General features: G+C 37.8%; 2 long non-coding RNA genes across 5 annotated transcripts in view; one reads left to right on the forward strand and one right to left on the reverse strand.

The window, feature by feature from the left end:
- Positions 1 to 22,020, reverse strand: part of LOC118170525 — a 170,047-nt gene that overhangs the window by 116,516 nt on the left and 31,511 nt on the right. The window lies entirely within an intron of this gene.
- The window catches only part of LOC118170523, a 64,613-nt gene continuing 47,338 nt past the window's right edge, over positions 4,746 to 22,020 (forward strand). For both annotated transcript variants that reach the window (XR_004752756.1, XR_004752757.1), the window contains exon 1: positions 4,746 to 4,855. This is a non-coding gene — a long non-coding RNA (uncharacterized LOC118170523). The remainder of the gene's footprint in view (positions 4,856 to 22,020) is intronic.

Consider the following 22,020-nt stretch of genomic DNA (forward strand, 5'->3'; position numbering starts at 1 on the left):
AAAACTGGAGGATTCATCAAAAATTCAGGAAAGCTCCCTGGAAAAAAATAATGTATCGTTTTATGGAAATCACCAGACTTTCTAGAATCTGGAGATGTGATCTAAAAAATGTTCAAATGTCTATCATTTTAATGGTAGCTTAATTGTCACTATGTATTTTATATATTTTAAACTTGAGGTATATCAGCTTAAAAGCATTGTTGGTTCTAGCTTTGTCGATCAAATCTTTTTGGACATCATAATTCTGTTTTAGAATTTAGAATTAATAATTCTAATTATTAAACCCGATGTTTACAGAAGGTTGTTTCATCTAGAAATTTCCCCCTGCAAATACAGTTATCAGATTAGGAAAATATCCTGGATTTTTCCTAATTTTATCAGTTCATCTGAATGAGATGATGAGGTCTGAATTCCTCACCAAGAGTCCTGTAACCAAAATCAGGTTTGTAAATACGAAGCATCTAATAGCTTTAAATATACATTAATTTCAGTATGTATAGGTCAAGAACATGCTCAATATGTGGAAGTTTTTGTGGTGGTTAAACTGCAGCCAGATTATCTAATTTATTCACCAAGGCTTGACCCCAAATAGAAGGAAGCCTACAAAGGAAACAGGACTAAGTTCCTCTGACTTTCACTAGTAGTAGGGTACAAGCTCCCACTCCATCTGCTGAAAATCTTCCCAGCATCTCATTTGTTTTTTTTCACTTTATCTACATAAATAGCTAGGGGAGAGAGAGGAATGATGAAGGAATCATTTTGGAGGGGAAACAAACAAGTAAACAAACAAAAACAGGAAAAAAAAAATCAAAATGAGTTATGATACTAACAGCTTTGCTGTTGCTTTTGCTTTATGGAAACGGTAGATACTGCAGCATGACCAGCTGGTTCATATACAGCACAGATGACTTACTGAGACGGCATTTACGCAAGTTTCGCCCCTTTTGGTGCAGGAGATGAGAACAAACATTCCTTCGGAGCCCTCCTGTATCAGCTGCACTTGAAAATCTCCGCACATTAGCTTAAGTTTGCTCTTAGCTAGGATCTAAAACCATTTCTGGAATATACATAGTCACTGCAAGCAACATGCATATTTCCAGGCCCTGGTAATTCCTCCTTATGAAATGGCCTGTGGGTGCCTTCTGTCCACTGCCTGCCCCCAAAGACTTCCTGGAACTTTGCTTCTCCTCTGCTTTATTCCAGCTTCTCTGATATCTCCTGTTTGATTTTCTTTTTTTTCTTTTTTTCCTTATGCATTACCATCACAGTGAGGGATTTTACCAGCAGTGACTAATACAAGATTTAAACTTTAGCAGATACCACCTACTGCTGAACTATAAAAAGCAAAGGTGTATAGAACAGTAAGTATTCTCTGGCAAAGTTGCAAGCAAATACACAGTCTATACAATAAAGTTCAGTTATTTTCCACAGGGGAAAAAAAAAAAAAAAAAAAAAAAAAAGGCTTAAAAATGAAATCTACATCATACATACATACATACAATAGAATTGCATTTGATTTTCTAAGGGAACAGTTAACATTTTCCAAAGTATCCACATCAACCAGCAAACTGCCCAAGTGCCTTTATTCAAAGTATTTTTGAGAGAAATTTATCTGATGTTTTGCCTTTCTAAATATGGCACACGTCATGATAAAGAAGCCAAGGGGCTTCCTCCCCCCAGGAGTCACTGTGCTTGGATTTACACAATAAAATCACTAGCTGTTTTGCTAAAGTTCTTTGGAAATGCACCCCATATGAGAGGATCAAGGCCATCCTATTTTTTCGTCTCACACTATACACTCTCCAATTCCAGTGAATTAAACAAAGGACTTTTACTGACAACCATTTCAAACTTAGTTCAGTCTTCTCTATTATTTCTTAAAGTTCCCAGTCAGGGGACAGTGAAATCTCCAAGGAACAGGACCTCTATCAGGCAGGAGTTAAGTCTATGCTTGTATCTTACTGATTCAACTAGATTTTAACCCTGGTTTTATTATCAAACCCTTTCTGTCAATGGATGGAATCGCAGAGGACCACATAGCAGTAACAGTACGATCTCCTGACTGACAGCCCTGTTCATACAGCAACATCTTGCCTCAGATAAGCATCACCACAACAGAATTTGTGAAGTAATGTTATTTCCCATGCTGTGGTAATTTTATGATGCTCTCATACTTTGGCTCCTATAGTTATGAAGTCTTTTCTAGTAACCAATACTAGAGGAAGCAGCAGCTTCATAACTGAGGAGAGTGAAACTGAAGTAGACTTGGTCTTCACTTTGATTTCTTTACAATAGAGATGATAAGGGAAAAAAAATCCTATTATTTTTTTCTCCAAAATACTATACTACAAGTCACAAAAACATCTGCCTGTATCACCTAAGCCTTTGAATTGTGGCTTGAGAAGAGCAGGTAAACAATCATTGCTCCAGATTACCTACGCTTCTCCAAAATTCACCCATGATTTGTCAGAGGAAAGAGCTAAACAATACTAAACGAATTCAGATGTTTATTTGCTGTCTTTAAATAACTTTTCAACATTTAAAATGAGAAACTGACATCCATGAAAAAGATGTGTTTAACACAAGACTATGTACTAGTCTTAAAACTAAAGAGTTTTTACTGCTCTCTGGAGTAGGGTTTCTTTTATTAGTATTTCTTCCCACTTTAATTGAATTAAATGACAACAACAAAAAAAAAGTAACCAAAATTACGAAGACCACCAGCACTGCGAAAAAAAGAAAATGTCTCCCAGGGTTTTCAGTTCTCTCTCCTCACTGTTCTGGACTCCAGATGTGGAAAGCCCAGTGGAGTCGAAAACATTTTTGGAGGGAGGAGAGAAAGTTTTGATGCTACTGCTATAGCCTTATTTTATCCAAACCAGACAATTACCTTTCTTCATGAAGATTAAAAAGCCAAAAACAACAACAAAAATTAAACCCCGCCTTTTATACATTATTACGAGCCATTTTTTAAAGTGAGCCTGCTAAAGGAAAATAAATATTCTGCATCTTCTCAGCACTTACAAGCAAAGAAGGCCTTGCAAAAGACCTTCTTCTTATGTGAGAGTAGAACATGTAGCGTATTCATCTTCTCTGAAATCCTGCTTGTCAGGTGTGTAAGATTTTTTTAAAAATATATAAATATTTTCCTGCTCACGTATCGAGCAAGCACGTATCGATTTGCTGCAGCGATACCAGGTCACAGGCTGCGGAGGAACATTCCCATATCCTGTGCAGTTCCTTTGCAGCTACACCTGGAAGACGGCGTTCAGCTAAGTGATGACAAGGGTGGTCAATGAGGTGATGATAAAAGTCTATAAATAGCTTAAGAGGGTGAACTCCAGGGAGGAAGAAGCACTGCGTTAAGGTGGTCTGAACAAGCCTGACTGGTTGAAACAAAAAGATGTCCTGACACCCAGACCTAGGCATAAGCTGCTGAATAATAGCTTGTACGTAGCACAAGCACTCGCAATGTGGCTTGTCAGTGCTTGGCCTTGCATACACCCGAGGCATATAACGAATTAACTATTGCAGAATAATTATTCTGGTAAGTTTCCAAGACTAGTTAAGCCCTTCAGCAGCTAAATTAGGGCCCTATATTCAACAGTCCAGCAACAAGAGCCACACATTCAGGGTATTTAGAATGTCACCAATCAAAACCTTGGAAACAAACCTACGCAGAGAGGATGGGCACAACTCCTGACAAATCTGTCATACCTCTACTTTCTGTGGCTCTAAGAGAACATGCATGTAGGATTTCAGAAAGGTCTTTTTAATAAGGGTTAATTGGAGAAGTATGTCACACATGACTGAGTACCGTTTCAAATTACTGCTCACGCCGGCATAACTAAATTAGGCAATGACAGAACACCAAAATAGGGAATAGCCAATCTTCCCCCCTCCTATTTAATATTAATACTTCCGTTATTCTAAAAATGACCAAATATCATCAATTATAGATGTTTATCAAATTTTTTGCTTCTTACAAAATGGGATGACTACATCATAATATTCCCAAGAGATTAAATTACTTTGTAAAAAAATATTTTCTATTGCCACTCAAATTATTAATCTAGGTTTTGGAACTGTTGGATTTATTTGTCTGGCTTGTGTGATGCAAAAGCTCGAGTTAGATGATCCTAATATAGCCCTTTCTAGGCTTAAAAATCTAGAAAAGAGAAAATAACCACTCTGTGGCCAGCCAAAGTAAACAGAGTTATTCCCATAAAATCATTGCACAGTCTGCCTCACTCTAAAGTGAAGTCCCTGTGCCTGAACCCGAAGAAAGTCACTTCAGTTTCTCTGTGCTTCCCAAGTTAACTGCAAGCATTTCCTGACACACCGAACGCAGGCAGAAAAAGGAAAAACGTCGACTTGAGAAAAGCACAGCTTCCAATCCCCACCCACCAGCTTCAGTCAAAGGGATGACTTCAGTCCCTTTCTTAACTAATCCTGTCACTGTAAAATCCTACAGTCATTCTTCCACACATAAAGGGAAAACGGACTCACTAGGAGGACCTAGACTCTTTCAGCTTGAACTGTTAACCAATGGTGGAAATGCAAGAATGCTGAAGTTGTGCCTTCAGAGCCAATAGAGTGGATTTGTGTGTCCCACATGACTGTGTTTCCCCTGTCTTTCACATGGGCAGTATTTAGTTCAATTCAGAACTGCAGATAGTATAGCGTGCAGAGCAGCAATGGGATGTCTGAGCACAAGTGGCTGACTTCCAGGCGACTTCAAGAAGTGCATTTGTACATTTCTCCTGAATTAAATTGGAATTCTGCACCCTTGACATCCTCCTACCCTCCTGGTCTCTGCGGAAGGAGACAGCGACCTGCGCAGCACAACAAAACTGTGAGTACAGGTCTATTTATTTTTATTTTCAGTCTGAAAAGCAAATCGCTTAAAATCGTCAAAATGCTACGTGCACCAAACCGAGGGTTACTTTTTTGTGTGAGGTGAACAAGTATCAAAAGTGCTATTCAAATTCAGAAATATTTATTGCATGCTTAAAAAAAAAAAAAAAGAAAAAAAAGAAAAAAAAAAAAAGAGTTCTCCTCCAGGGCAGTGCCTGCATGCACGCTGCATGCCACACTGCTTCCTGACATAGCCAGCATGCTGCTTTGTTCATAAAGAAAAACAAAGACAAAAAGCCCTACACATGTACGTTGTTCACTTTTATTCGTACCGTGTGTCTAATCAGGCCTGATCTGTCCCCAAGGGGAAAAAATAAAGGCAAACTTTAACTCTGCCAGCAAGGGCAGCCCAGACTTTGCATTCATCTGACAGTTATTATAATTAGCTATGAAAGACAGCGAAGACACTTTGGGGCAAATAGCTCTAACATTTGGAACAATGAAGTCGAGCAAGGTTCCCATCCCACCCCTTCCACGGGGGGAGGGGGAGAGCGAGCGGCCGGGGGAGCGCGAGGAGAGGGTTATGGCTGTACTGAGAAAACACCACCGGCGCAAGATCTGGACTCGCTCAGCCCGAGGAGAGGCTTTTTGATAAGCAACTTTAACTGCTTCTCGACTGTGACTTGCATTCGCTCGCCTGCCCGGTGGGGTGGGGAAGGGTGTGGGGCTCGCCACGGCACAACGTCAGAAGGTCGGGGTGGAGGGGGCACTGGGGACGAAGGGGGCAGAAAGAAGAGAATATTTCTAAGCAAGAGGCATTGCAAATGCTTCCCAGGGCTTTGCTGGCCAGATCTCCTTAAGCCCAAGTTGATTTCTGGGCAAGATTTATGAGAGTTCTCAAACAGAAGCAACAGACAAAGCAGAGCTTTTTTCCTTCTCCGGGAAAGAAATTGAACCCAAATGGATAACTGTGTAACAAGAAGCACCGATTTGTGTTTTTGTTAATTTCTTTGCGAACATTTGTAAGACCTTTAATAAGGTCTTTCCCCCTGGCTGCTCCCCCTTTCCCCCCAGCAAAAGTTAGATTCTGAAAACTACATTCAGAGGGGAAGAAGCGAAGACAATAGAAATCTGACTCGGTCCTGGCTGGGCTGGATCTCTAATAAAGCATGAAGTGAAAACAGTTTCTAAGTGAAAGATGAGCAGACTTCTTTTAAAAAAAAAATTAAGTGCAATAAGGAGAAATTGTTGAAAGACTCCAGACGCTACTAATTATGGCTTAAATAAATCTTCCTGGACAGATGTTTGCTTGCTCCCACTGTGGGGAAAGGAACGTTAAAAGAAGCGTTTTTTTAAAAAAGAGGATCCGAGACATTTTTTTTTTTTCACCTATGATTTTTTTTTTAAATACCCCATTTTATTCTTTGTCTGCCCTCCTGTTATCTCCCCCTCCCCCAACCGCCGCCCACCGCGCGCTGAGACACCTGAAGGCTAGACATAATGATCAACAGAGCTGCGCTCGCCTCGCTGGATTCCAGCCAGGTTTTTTTCCCCTCCACAATCAAGGAGCCTGCACGCAATGCACGGCAAGCCCGCTGCTCTGCTATGTGCACATCAGACAGAAGTCTGAACCCGGCTGCAGGAAGATTAAAGACAAACACAATCCTCTTCTCCTTTCGTTGGCCCCACTCAGCTTCGACTCGCAAATAATTGGAAAGAAGAAACTTTGTAAATACGTACACGCGCTATTGTACAAAGCACGTGCTTATGTGCGCGCGCTTTCCACACAGCCTAACTGCGGGCACCCACTATTTCTGATTTTACAGTGGTTTCTACTCCAGCTTTCCCGTCAGCGCAGTATTTTATGCTAAGTTCACGCATCACTTACACAATTGCCGAGCAGCTCTTGTACGTTACGTAAAGCTTTTCTGTATGTATGCAATGCACTGGATAAACGCAAATAGCATAGAGCCCTACATCTGAAAGGCGGTCACACTGAAATACTTAAACACTTGGTTTTAGAGAGATTAGTGAGATCTGCTAGACAATTTCGTGGCAGTTTAAAACCCTGCAGCAACCAAACGCTTTGTGGGTAGGCTGTCCGTCTGCAAACGGAAGGAGGGGAGCGTGGCCGGGGGCCGCTTTGGGCCAGCTGGCCCCACAGCCGCGGCCTGGCCCCCGCCACAGCCCAGAGCAAGGCCGCCGGGCCCAGTGCCACCGCGCCGCCGAGCCGGCCTTGGGAGCGCCCCGCTCCCCAGAAGAGTTGCTCTCTGCTTGGTGTGGCGATGGGTGGGGTTAGAGACACCCAGGGAAAAAGCAGATTCAAAGCAGTTTTTGTTATTTAATTTTTCAATATATGCTGCGTGGACCTAGTTTCTAAACATTCTTTGGAATTGCATCTTTTTTGGCTGCAAAGTAGGGTATGGTGGTTATTTTTTGCTCTTCAGCATGGACTTTGTGTGAACAAGACTTAATTGAAAATACATCTCTATATAGGCATAAAAAGTGTACTGCTTTTATTTACTCCCTGAAAAGGCTTAAACTATATTTTAGTCAGATTAACATGGATCTAAATGAAAATATAGGACTTTTTTTTTTAAGCTATTTTCTTTATTATCGCTAATAAGTGCAAATAAAAAGGGAACCCAGCTTTGGTAGCCCATATATTTAGCCTTTAAAAAACTTCCTCAGCAGCAGAGACATAAAACAAAAGGTTGCATCCAGTGATAACACTATCCACAGGCAAGGTAAATGTTCTCAAAGGGAGATTTCAGAGAAATAAAGAGAATGAATTGAAAACTACAGTCACATTTGAATTACCGTGTTTTTTAAAAACAAGAGATTGAGCACTTCTTTGAATGAACATTTTACATTCCTTGTATGAAATATCACCTAATTCAACACAATGGTTGTGAAACTACCTATGTATAAATTACACACGTCTATACATTTTCTTCAGTAGTAACAATATGCTAATTTTCTTTCTACTTTCTCTGGCGTATAATGCTTGAAAAAGAAAACTTGTCACTTAACATTTTATAAATGTATTTCAAAATAATGACTGCAGCTACATTTTGAAGTACTGACTTTTATTTTCTTAAATGGTAATGACATCAGCAATCATATTTTTTATCCATTTCCTAAAGACTGAAATCCTATGCAAATCAATTCTGCAAGACGTCAGAAGAGATTTATACACTACCTTGTATTAGAAGGGATATCTCAACTGGCAATTTATATAATGTTGGTCAATGCAAAAGTATTAACCACATAAAAGTTAAGCATTTAACCCAAGCTTATGAATATAGTGCCCTTGGATCCATGTTTAGTTCAACACACTTTCCTTCTCCCAGTAAGTTCTCCTGGTTTTTGTGCACGCCGGGTGTTCAAGAGCCCCGACTAAAGTAGGTAGGAGAAACAAATGTCCAGCGTTTTTGCAAATATGACATTAGCCTCCAGCTGCTGTTGTCCTGGTACCAGAAATTTAGAGCTATGTGATTTAGCTTTTTACATGAAGAATTTATTTACTTAAATGTGAAAATTCTGACCTGTGTTTTTTGCTGACTTCTTTAAACTTTTAAATAGTTGCTGATGTCGAAACAAAGCAATCGTGAAAGCTCATGCATATTTATGACTTTGTTCCTTAAAAGTTTGATGTCTATTACAGCTCGTATCTTAGCCTATGCCGTCCAATTGGTTGTGCAAACTCCATGGTGCTACTCACAGAAACTTCAAGTTCGAATTTCTAAGTCAAGTCCTCCCTACCCCTCTCCCCCCCATGCGCCCCTCTGTAGCATCTGCTTGTTTGAGCCTTTCCTTGTTCTAGCTGAAGTGCAAGTTTTAGCCATAAGAATAAAGTGCTCAGGATTACTTCCAAAACTTTCAAAAGATTGGCTGTTTCACTTATACCTTTACATAGCAGAAGTAACTTGAGAGCCTACCAGAAACGCAGTCAGTCTCAATAAGGTAATGGGGTCAAACGAGCTCATGCATTACAGATAGGAAGAGGACTGCACATTGGATTTTTATAGATAAAAAGCACAGAGTGGTTTAATGTAAACAGATTTCTGTTTGATATTTTGGCAAACTGTTGCAAAGACCAAACTACAGCTGAGCCAAAATGACTTTCAGCATGGTACAGTTAGACCAGATGGCCACGTGTTCTTTTCTTATTTAGATGAGACTTTTCCTTTCAATAACATCTTTCTTCCTGACCTGCTTAAAAATTCCAGCGAATGAAATCAGCACAGGATTTTCAATTCTAATTGACCATGTGCAGAGGAAGGGCCAGTAGAGAAATCAGTAGGGCCATTGTAAGGCACACTGCATCAATCTCCCCTTTGTCCTGAATCTTTTCTAGCATGAGCTAAAATAATTAAGAATATTTCATTTATATTATTTGTACAGCAGCAAATCTAGTTGTGTTCCAGCAAAAATCATTGCAAGTTCTTCTTTTACAAACGTGTGCAACAAGAAATGTCTATCACACACCAGATAAACAGGTACTCAGCATCATTTCATTGCCAAATATTCAAGAGAAATAAAAACCCTCAAGCAAAGAGTGAATAAAAAAAGGAAAGGTGTAGGTGAACTAAGGCGTGATGAACTGCTTTCTCTTTTCTAGTGAGGTCAGAAAAGGGAAAAGGAGATGGTACCTAAGGAAAAAAACATATTAAGAAAATAGAAAAATATAATTTGCACTATCTTAAGTGCCCACTAAAAACATCTGAAATCTTCAATTGCTATTAATATGCCTACACAGATTTTACACACACACACCACCCACAATAAGTGGGTTGTAGATCATGGTCTCACTTGTGTCTTCTGAGAGCTACACGCAAAGTACAGACTGTAAATACTGTACATATTACGCACAAATATTATCTACAGACATATGCACATAGACTGCACCCTAACAGTCTTAGATACTTTTCTTTTTTTCTTTTTTTTTTTGATTTGGTGAGATATCACTGTGGACTGATATAACAATGATTATTGAAATTTAGCAAGCCAAACATGCAAAAGTTACACAACATCCCACCTATACATTTACGTAACACGCAGATAACGTAAGCAAGTAGAAAGAATCCCTTAGAAGGAAAGGACAAAAAAGACCAACTGAAAGCAATGCAGAGCAAGGTGTTTTTGTTTGTTTGTTTTGTTTTTCTCCCACAGGATAAAATTTGGCAATAGATTTGTTATTACTATACCATTTTATACAAATTTGCTCAACTTTTTCTGGTTTAGTTTAATATTATGCTTGAGTGGTTGATGGTTTTAGATTATCACTGTAAGGCTGAACCAAGAAACTACCAAACAGCTCTCAAAAATACTTTTTGAAAAATAATTATGAAAATGGCTTAGGTAAGATAACCTTTGGTTCTTCAGTTAAATCAGTTTATCATTAAAACCCAAATCACTTTCTGAACGTAAAGTGGAAAAAAAAAAAAGAGAGAATATGCAGTGGGCAATATGGCCTTGGGTGTATGTCAAGCATGCAGTCCAAGTAACATGCATGAAGAAACATGCCTGAGAAGATAAAACAAAGCACAGACTTTGGGACTGGCCAGGCAGACGTGGTAAAAGGTCTGGTTTCAGCTCTCCAGCAAGATGCTCTATAGCCTTGGGCAAATCATTTAACTGCCTGGCTTCTCATCTACGTCATAGTAGTAGAATTTGAGTTCTGAATATGGGGTTATTATTGTGAGCCTAGTATTGAGATACCACAGCAAAGTGTGCTGGAGACATCTCAGATGCTTGGAAAGAATATAAATTCCAGACAGAACAATAATCTTTCTCTCTCTCTCTCTCTTTTTTTTTTTTTTTTTTTTTTTGTGTGTGTGTGTGTGTGTGTGCACGTGTTAAATCAGGTAATTTTTGCTGTGGTATTTCTATAGCTATAGATAAGGAAGACTGTTTCTCAGGAGGTTCAGATAATCAGTTCTAGCTTAATTTTCATTTACTTGAATACTCTATTTTAACTTTTTGATAGCAAACAACATCAGAATATAGGATAAATAGAAGATACTATGCCATCTGTAATGGTGCTCTATATTGAGCATATCATGCTGCCATTCAAGACATAACTCTAAAATGCTGACTCCTGTAATGCTAGCTGAAATGATGTCTTGTTTAATAGGCAGTCCCATGATACAGTGACACTAACTGCAGGCCAAATTGCTGCACTGCATGACTTAGAGTATCAAACGTGAGGCTCAGGTATTTACCTCCTGTACTTGCGTATGAAAGCCCTGATCATGTAATGGCATTGAGCGTGTTTTTACTTTTAAAGCTTTAAGGACAACTAGTGAACCAAATTCTTGCCCAAAGTTCAGCCTATGCTTTAAGCATTGTGTTGAAATGGGTCTTAAATGTCTATAGAACCCTTCGCCTTTACAGTGAGAAGTAAATACCCTTGGCTGTGTTCTGCCCCCTTGGCTGATGATAGTTAAATTGTGTACTCAGTTTCACATTTCTATTTCTATTGACAATCTGATGCCACCACTAAACAGATGGCATTGGAAAGCCTTGGGCAGCGATTCTAAAGTCACTGCGCAGGAGCAGAAATCAGCGGGCCTGAAGATCATGAGATTTCACAGCAGCTTTTCTCAGGCCGCCATTTTGTGAGTAACTGAAATTGTGGTGCCGCACACATGGAACTGAAAACTTTTTCCTCCATTAGCAAGTATGGATCTCCATGCAAATGAAAAACAAAACAAAACATCTTTCTGCTGAATGTTTCTATTAATATTCATACACAGTATGAAAGACACACTCAGACTCTCAGCTGTCTTTTGTCAGCGCTCTTCAAGATCTGCGAGAATGCCTCAACAAAATGGCAGCGTGGCAGGTCTGCTGGTTGTCTCTTGGCTGGTGTGCAGAGAGGGTGGGGTGGTGAGAACCGGGCGAGGGGGAAATATCCCATGGGGAAGCACGGCCTGGCACAGTGCTCAGAGCAAGGAGGGGAAGTCAGCAAAATGTGCGTGGGTACGTGCAATTGATCAGCTGCGTTTCACCAGCCTATTTGTACTGCCCAGGCTCCAGACTATATTAGCAGTCTATCCAGTCCCTTAAGCCTTGGGATGCGGATAATGGGATTGGACAAAATGATTAAAATCAGTTTGGTCTCGTGATTTCAGCTAGTGGTGTAATAGAGGCAAAACTGAAAGACTCAATTGTATGATAAAAGTACAAGCATGTCTTTGTGTTTTACCTCTACATTTTTGCAGTTTTTAGAAATAATTGGTAAGGGATTTTGTTGTTGTTGTATTAAAAAAAAAAAAAAAAAAGGCAACAATAGCAAGCAACACAATCATTTTCTTGCAACATCCCAGTTGACACTGGTCTTCTGTATCCAAACAAGCAAGCTCAGAAGAAATTGCATAAAAAAAGTATTATACTACATATTTTATGTAAAATCCTAGTTAAGAAGCTTCAGGAAAAGGATGCATTTAGATGACTTTTAAAAACAAAACAAAACAAAACAAAAAAACTTCATTTTCCAGAATGCCTTATCCACGGTATGTGTTTGTGCTTCTGTTTTCAAACATTATTTTTAGTTAATCTGAAACCACTTTTTAAGAGGATAATTTGCAAAAGAGAAGGTTTAAAAAGATGAGAGGTCTAGTGAATGATAGTGAAGGAGAAAAGTGGTTCTCAAGGTTGATTAAAAGACATAAAAAGGGTTAAAAATTCAGAACTTTATGTAAGAATTAAAAATGAAAGGAGAGCTAAAAAGGGGAAGGGGGAGGAGGGATGGGGGGAGCTAAGCTGCTGGTGACTTGAGTGTATTTATGGATTACTATGTCCTGAAAAGAAGAAAACCAGAGTTGTAAGATGACACTGCAGGGGTTGTCTGGACTTTTCACCGAGTGTAAAGTCTGTTTAGTCAGTGTCTTAATGCCTAATGCTGACCTTTGCCCTCTTCACTCCTCCCTGCTCCAGGTGCAACATTTTTGCAAGTGCTTTAACATTACTGGAAAGTTTGTGCAGGTTTCACATGCTGCAAAGTGCAAAGACTTTTAAGCAACAGCATCCATTACACGTGCAGTATCAAGGCACAGCAATTTTTTTAAAAATCCTAAGTACATAAGATTATTTTATGCATTTTCTGCTAATAGTTATTAATGCACAAAGTTAATAAAAACAAAAGCTTCTTTGAATGATACAGAATTTGCACAATTCTATATAACAAGATACAAGATTAAGTTTAAAGCAGTGTTGCATACTCCCCAGCGCCATGAATTATAGCAGGAGTAAGCAACGTATGCTGGCAACTCTATTGATCTCTCTTAAATTAATTCTCTTTGCTATGGAAATGGGAGACAAAACCAGAACCCATTGCTTCAAATCAGCCAAGGTACTGCAGCTGATTTTTGTCGGAAAAAATGGATTTATTGTAGAGAAATCATACCAAAAATATTTATATATAAATATAAATAATGTCCGAACATATAAATTTTAAAGAAAAACCCAACACTTTTAGTCTAATGATAAAAAATAGGTAAACTATATAAACTCTGTATAATTTAGACTTTGATTTACATAAACGAGTATAGTAACGTGTATATTAAACATGTATATTAAATATGAGATGCTATATATCTGCAGCTGTCAGTGATTCCCATAACAAAAGATGGCACTTACACGTGTTATTCACCTATGCATTATATTTAGTAGATGGTTGCTAAGATTTCTGAGGGCTTGCAGTCGGACTTTGCAGCAGAGAAAGTATAAACAGAATATCATCATTTTTGAGACCATTACAGATTTTGTGTTGTTTCCAAAAAAAAAAAAAAAAAAACCTACTAAAATGGTAGTTTTCTGCCACTGCATCAGGGAACCCATTTTGCACATTCATATTATGCTGATAGCTTCTTGAGATGCGTACCTGGCATTTAAGATCCCTTTCTTCACCTTGTGATACCATTCACTAAGAGGTACTCCAGGTAACTACAGCATAAATCTTACTGGAAATGCAGAACTCCAGTACACGTTCCATGTGCTTTGTGGTCTACGCCAGCTAACTGTGCCTAAGAAAAAATTGTATTAGGATTTAGATGTTTAAAGCTTTAAATAGCTAACTAACTTCCCCGACATTCATTCTTCTCTGAGCTATGCTGGATAATGTTCATTAAGGTGGAGGAAAAGAAAAGAGGGAAAGGGTTGATTTGAAAAGGTTGAAGGCAGCCTTTATGGGGGAACTTACTTTTTCGGAAGCATCTAGCCAAAATAAACCAAGATAACACCTCTTCTAGGCACAGAATTACCTCAAGGTAAGAATTGCAAAAGAAGAGGTCTGATGAGTGTTGACACTGAGAGAACTTCCATGAAAAATGTGTTTGGGTCTGGACTAGAACATTATACCTGGATTCCAGATGTGACGAGCAGCCTGGTTTTCCTATGACATCTCTATAAAGTTAATTTAGGCCATCTTCATTTGCTAGATAGTTTTAAGGGGCTTGGTTTGGGAATTTTTGTTGCTGTTGTTTGTTTTTTAACCACAAAACAAAAATAACACTTACTTCATGATCTTACTATACTAGTTTATTCTATGAGTAGGCATAAGTCAAAAGATCAAAAATTCTGGGAAGCGTCCCAGAAGTTATGTTTCTTGATTTCATTGCTAACATTTGGACTACAAGAGAATCAAGAAAAAAAAAATGGCTTTTTTTTTTTTTTTTGTATGACAGACTATTTCTAGAGCTGGGCAGCTTTATCTCAGCATGAAGAGTGCTCCTGTTCACAGTGCAGCTGCTAACAACTCATCAACACTCTACTTTTATTTAAGAGTAGGTTACAATTAGAAGTCAAAACTTTAAAGCAACCTGAAATGTTGTTATTCTTTGTAAACTATGCAACTGGAGTTGATTTCTAGCCAGACTGTATCCCTTTGCTCCTGACATTGTTTACAAGACACATATTTAGTGCAGGTGGTATTCTCCTTAATTTCACTGAAGGTCAAGTGTACTTGTCATAATTGTATTTTTTGCACAGCTGAGAATTCAACTACTTCTGTAGACTGAAAACAGACATTGTTTCTGTGAGGGAAACACACAGCACTGAAGAGCTGGTCTTGAAATAAACAAAATGAAGTAATTTTTCACACAGTTTTCTCCTATCTCATCAAGATCACCAGTTCTGAGGTTTCTCTGTATCAGTGGGAACAACCATTTGGCTACTACCACTTAGAGAACATCACAATTCTTTGTCTGGAAAAAGTTGTTTCAACTGTCTTGGTTTAGGTGGCTACCATGAATCCTTTTCAAGACTGTGATTGGATAAAAAGTTCTTATATGTCTGCAAATGACTGATCTTGCAATGATTTGCAAGTATAAAATCTAATAAAACTGCAAAATTAGCCAAGTTCCTACTTGAAATACAGAAAAAAAAATGGATAACCAAAAATATAAATTGATTATGCCTTCTGCTATTTTGGAATGTCAAAATAGTGTCTTTCAGAGAAGACTCACATAAAGCTCATTCTCTGTAAATTCTAAATTGATTTGTTACAATTGTCACACACCATACTAAATCTACAGAAAAAAAGGCATGATAGAAATAGGACTATTCTTGTGCCTTGATTCATTTGCCATTATGAATTACCAGTCCCTCACAATTTAGAAAGGCCACCTAATGGAAATTTTTCATTTAACCTTCTTTTTCTGTGAGTACACATTTCCTTCATCCGCCAACTTATGACCATTCCTAACTCCTTCCTTATAAGTTTTACCCGAAGAAAGGAAATTAAACCAACCATTACTGAATTGTGCTGGTTTTCAAAGTTATTTACCATGTTCGTTGAAATTAGATATGTTGAAAAAACAGATGTCTCCTCCTGCAATTTTAATATAGTACGCCAGTCTTGTGTGACACTTAGGGGAAAAAAAAATCTTCCAGTGTATCATAGACGCGAAAGAGAAGAAAATATAATGCAAGTCTACCACCAGGGTCAGAGCTCAGGTGTTCTCCAGAGCATCGGCTCACAAAATTCTAAATTAAAATAAAATTCTCCTGGTGAAAATCACTTGCTGATGAGCTGCTCCTCACCCATCTCTTCCACCCCCATCCAATCTGTTTCCTTCATCTACTCTGTACTGCATGAAAATTGTGGTATTCCCCTGCAAAGGGTGCACTCAGGATGTAAAAACTGGATCTAGTTGCCATAAATAGGAAAAGTTACTCTAGATGGGATTAGTTTTTGTTTGTTTTTTACTTAAAAGTATACATGCAAGTAAAATAGTGCCCATGTGGGGCATTTGCAAAGATATACATCGTTGTTAAATTCAGACAAAGATTAGGATTTCAAATCTGCATTTTCATTATTAGTTAAAAAAGCAAGTAAATCACCAGCTTGCAATCTGAACAGTCTCTTTCATAGTTTTCCTACTTGCAAATTTAGAGACAACTTTCCTCAATACAGAAAATAGCACAGTAAAGAGAGAAATTAGTCTTATGAAATTTCAGTGAGTCAAAATGTGGGACCATCGTTACTTTCAATCTGTGAGATTCATTTGACATTTTGTTTCTAGATCCAAGTTTCCTCCTTCCTCTCCTTGTTGGTGACTCATGTCCTTAAAAAAATAAGTTTGTTTTGTGGTAAAATCCACATTTCAATTCTGTAAATCACATTCCAAAAAAAGCATGCATGCATGTGAAAACCCTTTAACCAGTGCCCTCTGATTGTTTTGTATGTATGTTTAGGGAAAAATTAAAGTTTACTTAACTTCATTTAGAGAGTCATTCATCATGACGATTCTACCGGTACCAGCATTCTAGCTGAATTTTTCAGGCTTGGTGGCAAAATTTGGGTAATGCATTTGAGATCTTTTCCAGGAAAAATCTATTGGTCATATAAATGAAGTGAAACCTTAGTAACTTAAAAAGGCAACGAAGTTCATGTCCTTTTCAAGGAGAAATTCAGAATTATGAAGTTTTTGCCAGAAGACGAGTTTAACTTTGTACAAGACAAAGTCTGAACTTTAATAAAGAAAATGGTCAAAAGAAATGGTTCATGAATGTATTTCTTAGTTACATAACTGTTTGAATTGGTTCTCCTAGGAAGATGGCAATGTACCTGTTCCCGTTCAGCCTGTTTTGTAGCAACTAGCTCAGCAGTGGTGAAACTGAATTAGGGTAATCCCCTAAGGAAGGCTTCAGTGTGTTAGGACTTCATCATATGTTTTCAGCACACATGAAGATTCCTGGTGGAAGGAGATGGACACCTCATATAAACAGATTATGAGAACCTAAAGACCACTGAATTCATTAAAGGGACTTCACTGAATTCAAAAGCTTTTTATTAAGACCTAGCTCTTCGCTTTGTCATCTGCTAGGTAAAGTACTGTGTGATGCCTATGTCCTCTCATTTTCTTCCCTTCTTTGGGATTTACAGAGAGCAGACAGCAATGATTTCCTGCTGGATGTCCTTGGGATTCACTTTGTGCTTTGGGCATTGAGGGGAGAGCAAAAAGTCAAGAAAATTTGAGATTTTTATGGGAGAAGAGGTTGTGGCCTTTGGCTACTAGATCTTAATGAGCTTCCTGCTTCTTTTCTCCTTAGCTTTCTACAAAAGGAGGTGGTGAGCATAAAGAGAACTAGAACTGTGCATCCCTTCTTGGCAAAGATTTATCATACAGTATTTTATATTTAGAAACTTAACTTGGCTGGTATTTCTCCTCATGCACAAATGTAAAATGAGTGAGGTTATCATAGCATGAAAGAGAAATGTGAGAGAGAAGACCTACTTTTTAATTGTTCTGCTTGAAAACTCATACTTTATTTCATGACAAGCAATGAGATTCACTTAAATGTATTCTACATTGGAAGAAATTGGTCATTCCTCATTATTTGAGAATATTTCTGAATGAAGACCTTCTGTATTGTTTTCCATTTCCTTAAGAAGGCCTCAGACTGTACCAGCTGTCTAAACATATTTACAATCTCTGCACTGCTGCAAAACCACCGTAGTGGAATTTGCGTAAGGGTCAAAGGTAGCATAACTGAAGAGTTCTTGTTTGGGGGTTGTTTTTTAAGAGACAGGAAGATAGCCATGCATTTTCTGCAAGCATAGCTACACATATAGATGGCTCATTGTAGAAGCATTTGTTAATCTTGATTAGAGATTCAACCTTTCTAAGTGACTGTTGATCATTTGGGAAGCTTTATTTTTTAAAATGTAGTTCTACATTTTGCAGCTTGCTTTTGACTTACCTATTGCTCTCTACTCCCTCTTTCTTTTTTTTTCTTTTTAAATTTATTTATTCAATGCTAGTTGATCAACAACAGCAAACCCCATCTCTCCCAGTGTACTTGCCAGGTTAATTTTACCTTTACTTATTCACTGGGGGTGGGAGGCAGTAAACATTTTGGGTAAGATGATAATATCAACATCTGAAGCCAGGAGCTGAAATGAGATCAGATCAAGTTTACCTAAATGCAGATAAAAAATGTAAATGTTCACTTGAATCAAATGCTCAAAATTTGAAGGTTAATATCATTTATGAAATTACTATTTGGAGAATCCCTCCCCCATCTTCCAGGAAAGACATCTGGCTAGCACTGAATGGAGTTTAGTGTTTGAACGTCCCATCTGGTTTCATCATGTTAACACATGATTCCAAGTCATTCAAGAAGTATGAACAATGGATATTGTATTCCATATGCTGCCATGTGGATTTAATCTTTAAAAGATGGTGGCACTGTAGAACTCAACCTTTTAGTAAAAAAGGTCAAAACATTTAATGTACAGCAAACTTACTTCTCATAGTCTCAGGAATGTCTTGAATTTTATCTTACTCTAAAAGCAAAAAGCGTAAGACGCCTTTCTCATATAGTACCATTCCCATTCTTACCCATCATATCTTGATAAATCAAGAACACAATTCCTAAACATGAAAAGAGACATTATGACAGACTTGCACATGATTTCATGGGAAATTATTTCATTATTTCAAATCATTTCCATGTTGCTTAAAAGCAAATGTTGAAATTTGCTATAAGGCAAATGGAAGATGGACACTTTTGCCTTCCATGCCTGGTAACTACCTTTTACTGGAAATTAACAAAACCTACAAAGCATCTCTTCCAAATAAGTGGTGAGCATTTTCATCAGACCAGTATTACTCTGCCTCAGTGATGTTGAAAATAACATCTCATTCCTCTCCTCTTGAATAAAAACTCAAATTTCAACTAACATTTCTTATTCAAAAACTTTTAATACATGTATTTCTTCATAAAAATGACTGATCTGTAACATGGTCCTGTAAGACTGAGCTTAACAAGTATTTTCTGAATTTACTAATTGATCCCTAGTAGGAGCAAATATTCAATAAGTGGCTTATTATGAAAAGTCAATAGAACTAATTCCAAACTGAAAGAGATTCACAGAAACTTCAGATGTAAGCAAGTATTTAAATATTTGCTAACTGTCCTTTAAGCAGATAATAAAAGTAGATTGTTTCATTTGAGCACTTGGAAAAAAGAATGAATTTTACCTGTTGGGGTGAGAAGATGGGGAAGTAAATAAAGAGATTTGGGAGAAAAAAATGTCTTTTTAATGGAATGAAGCACAGCAAACATGTTTGAAAATTTACACCATGTGTGTGAACATGTCATTTTTAAGTCACATTGCTGAATCTCAACTCACATTTTATTTTTGGTGAAAAGACCCTAAAAGATGTGATTTCTCATCACAAATCCCTGGAAGTGGACCAGAAACAGGAACTAGCTCATCCTCAAAACTGTGAAGCCAGAATCAAAGTTGTATAACAAGACATTATAGATTTGGCTGGTGAGGAAAGACAAAGAATTCAATGGAGAACGATCAAGGAGATTAAATTACACCATTCAACATTTTATGAACTCAGTTGAAATCAATCTTCTCAGCGTTTACCACAATTACCAGCCAGCGCACAGCCTGAAGTAAGCTAGATAAAAGTAGGTGAGAAAAGCAACATGGATCATGTGACATCAGGATTTTCACACCAACATCTAAATCAGAAGTATTTAAGAGGCTATTGATGATGCTTAAAAGATCACTCTTGTAACCTTGGAAATTAGTTTACCTCATGTTTTTTTCAATTGACAAAACCTATCCAGATAATCAGAACTATATTATTTGGAGCTTTAAGGGGCAAAACATAAATGCTCCATTTTGCATTACGTACATGAATGACTTGTGGGAGGAACTAGCTAAGCTCACAGTATAGTTGTATTGAAGGTTACCTGTATCAGTTGGAGATTTTCCTTAAACATATGGAGATCATATAGACCTAAATCAGCATGTTATAAAGATTCAAGTGTCACCCCAGGCTGATTACCACAGGGAAATCATTGAACTTGCTAATTTATGAACAGAACTAGAGAACGCAAGATTAGAATACAGATGATCAGTCTTTGCTGTATCTAATATGCTGTCTTATACTTCCTATCAACTTTAATAATTAAATAATTAATTGGTGACTGTGTTCATTGATGACCACCTTGGTTTTGCAGAACTAAAAGGGAACTGTTTGGTCCATTTTGTAATACTGCTTTCACCTCTTTACAAGTAATAATGTTTGAGCACTCATTCAGTACAGACTCACGCAAGCTGCAGCAGACAGCCTGTGTGAGAAAGGCCTGAGAGCGTGTCGAATTCAAGTACTCTGTCTAGAAAGGCACAGATTTTGAGTGAGCTTCAGTTCCTTATGTTGGCAGGCACAAAGTCTCCAAAATATACAATATCTTTCTGTCTCCAATTATTAACACAGTAAATGTTAGGAACCTCCTTCAATCATTTGTAGCACCTGAATTACTACAAGCACTCGTCAGGCACTAAACAGAAAAAGCAAAAACAGAACAAGTACTAAACCAAATCAGTGTGAAAACACATCTAAGATCTTAGATTTCTGTAGCATTATGGGACAGGAAAAGCATGCAAGAGCCTTGCTTAAAAAGAACCAAAAAAATCCTGTCTTCTAGGACTTAGAGAATCGGTTAAGCCTTATTGGTTCCATATAAGCATTTTGCGCAACAACTTCTCTTTTTACAGTGGAAACCTTTGACTGCTCACACAAGATCTAGAGTTACAGTTGGTTCTACTCGTGATTGGTTTGCTTAAGATGCAGCCAGAAAAATACAAAGACGTAGCAAGACTTTCCAAAGGAGGAAGAATTCATTCAAAGTACTTGCCATAAAACAGCTACAAGTTAGACCGCACCATCAAGTAATCAACAGCAGTATGTCCATTTTAAGAGGGCAGTAACAGCGCCTGATAGAACTGTTGTTACTGCATCAGCACTTCTTTGATTTGTGTTGTGTGGGATGGGAATGGTAACTTTTGGTTCTAGAATGGAGTAAAGAACATGTATCTTCCAGTACATTGTATTCAGTCATCGTGCTCCTACCTATGCTAAGCTTCATAAAAAATAGAATGCTTCCACTATTGTATTCTGCACTAGGAAGGATGGATATCTCAGCAGTTTGATTTAAGTTACAGCATTAAGATTAAGTTAAGTAGCTTTAGCGAATGTGTCTACTTTTGCTGGATATCTGCATAGTTGCCATTAACTGAAGCTTGCTAGGTTGTCCTAATACAAAGGTTTTCAAGGGCAGTCTGAGTTCTGAGTTGGACTTTGATTATTAGTAAATCTTGGCTAGCCGTATGGAGGCTTTAAGTGCATTATGATCCAAATAACTAAATTCAAATTTAAATCTTTTCTCCATTAATGTTACTAAGACATTTGTGCACAGCAGACATTTGAAATCTCAGTCTCTCTCTCTTGCTAATACAATCTTGTTTTCCACATATAAATGGCAAGCTGCCAATTAGGGAAGTACACATGCTGCAATGCAAAGGAAAATAAGTAGATATGTCTGTATGTATAACTACGAGTCAGAGTATTGTCTGGTGCAGCTGGAGTGAAAAACACTCCAAAAAAGCTAATTACAACTTCAGCCTTTATTATTATAAGCTAAAGCTTTTGTGAGCTAGAGTTACATTCTTCACTACGTTTTATTAGTTGTATTTAAGTTTTACTTTGTTTTTCTTCTTCCCCCAATTCAAACCCAAGAAAATAAAATTGTGTCAAAGCCATTAAAACAAAACAACAACAACAAAAAAAAAAAGGCCATTTATCAAGCCATAGAACAAAGAACAGTTCTCTTCATTCTTTCCATTAC

Source organism: Oxyura jamaicensis, chromosome 8 (genome assembly GCF_011077185.1).
Source record: "Oxyura jamaicensis isolate SHBP4307 breed ruddy duck chromosome 8, BPBGC_Ojam_1.0, whole genome shotgun sequence".
NCBI classification, from domain to species: Eukaryota; Metazoa; Chordata; class Aves; order Anseriformes; family Anatidae; genus Oxyura; species Oxyura jamaicensis.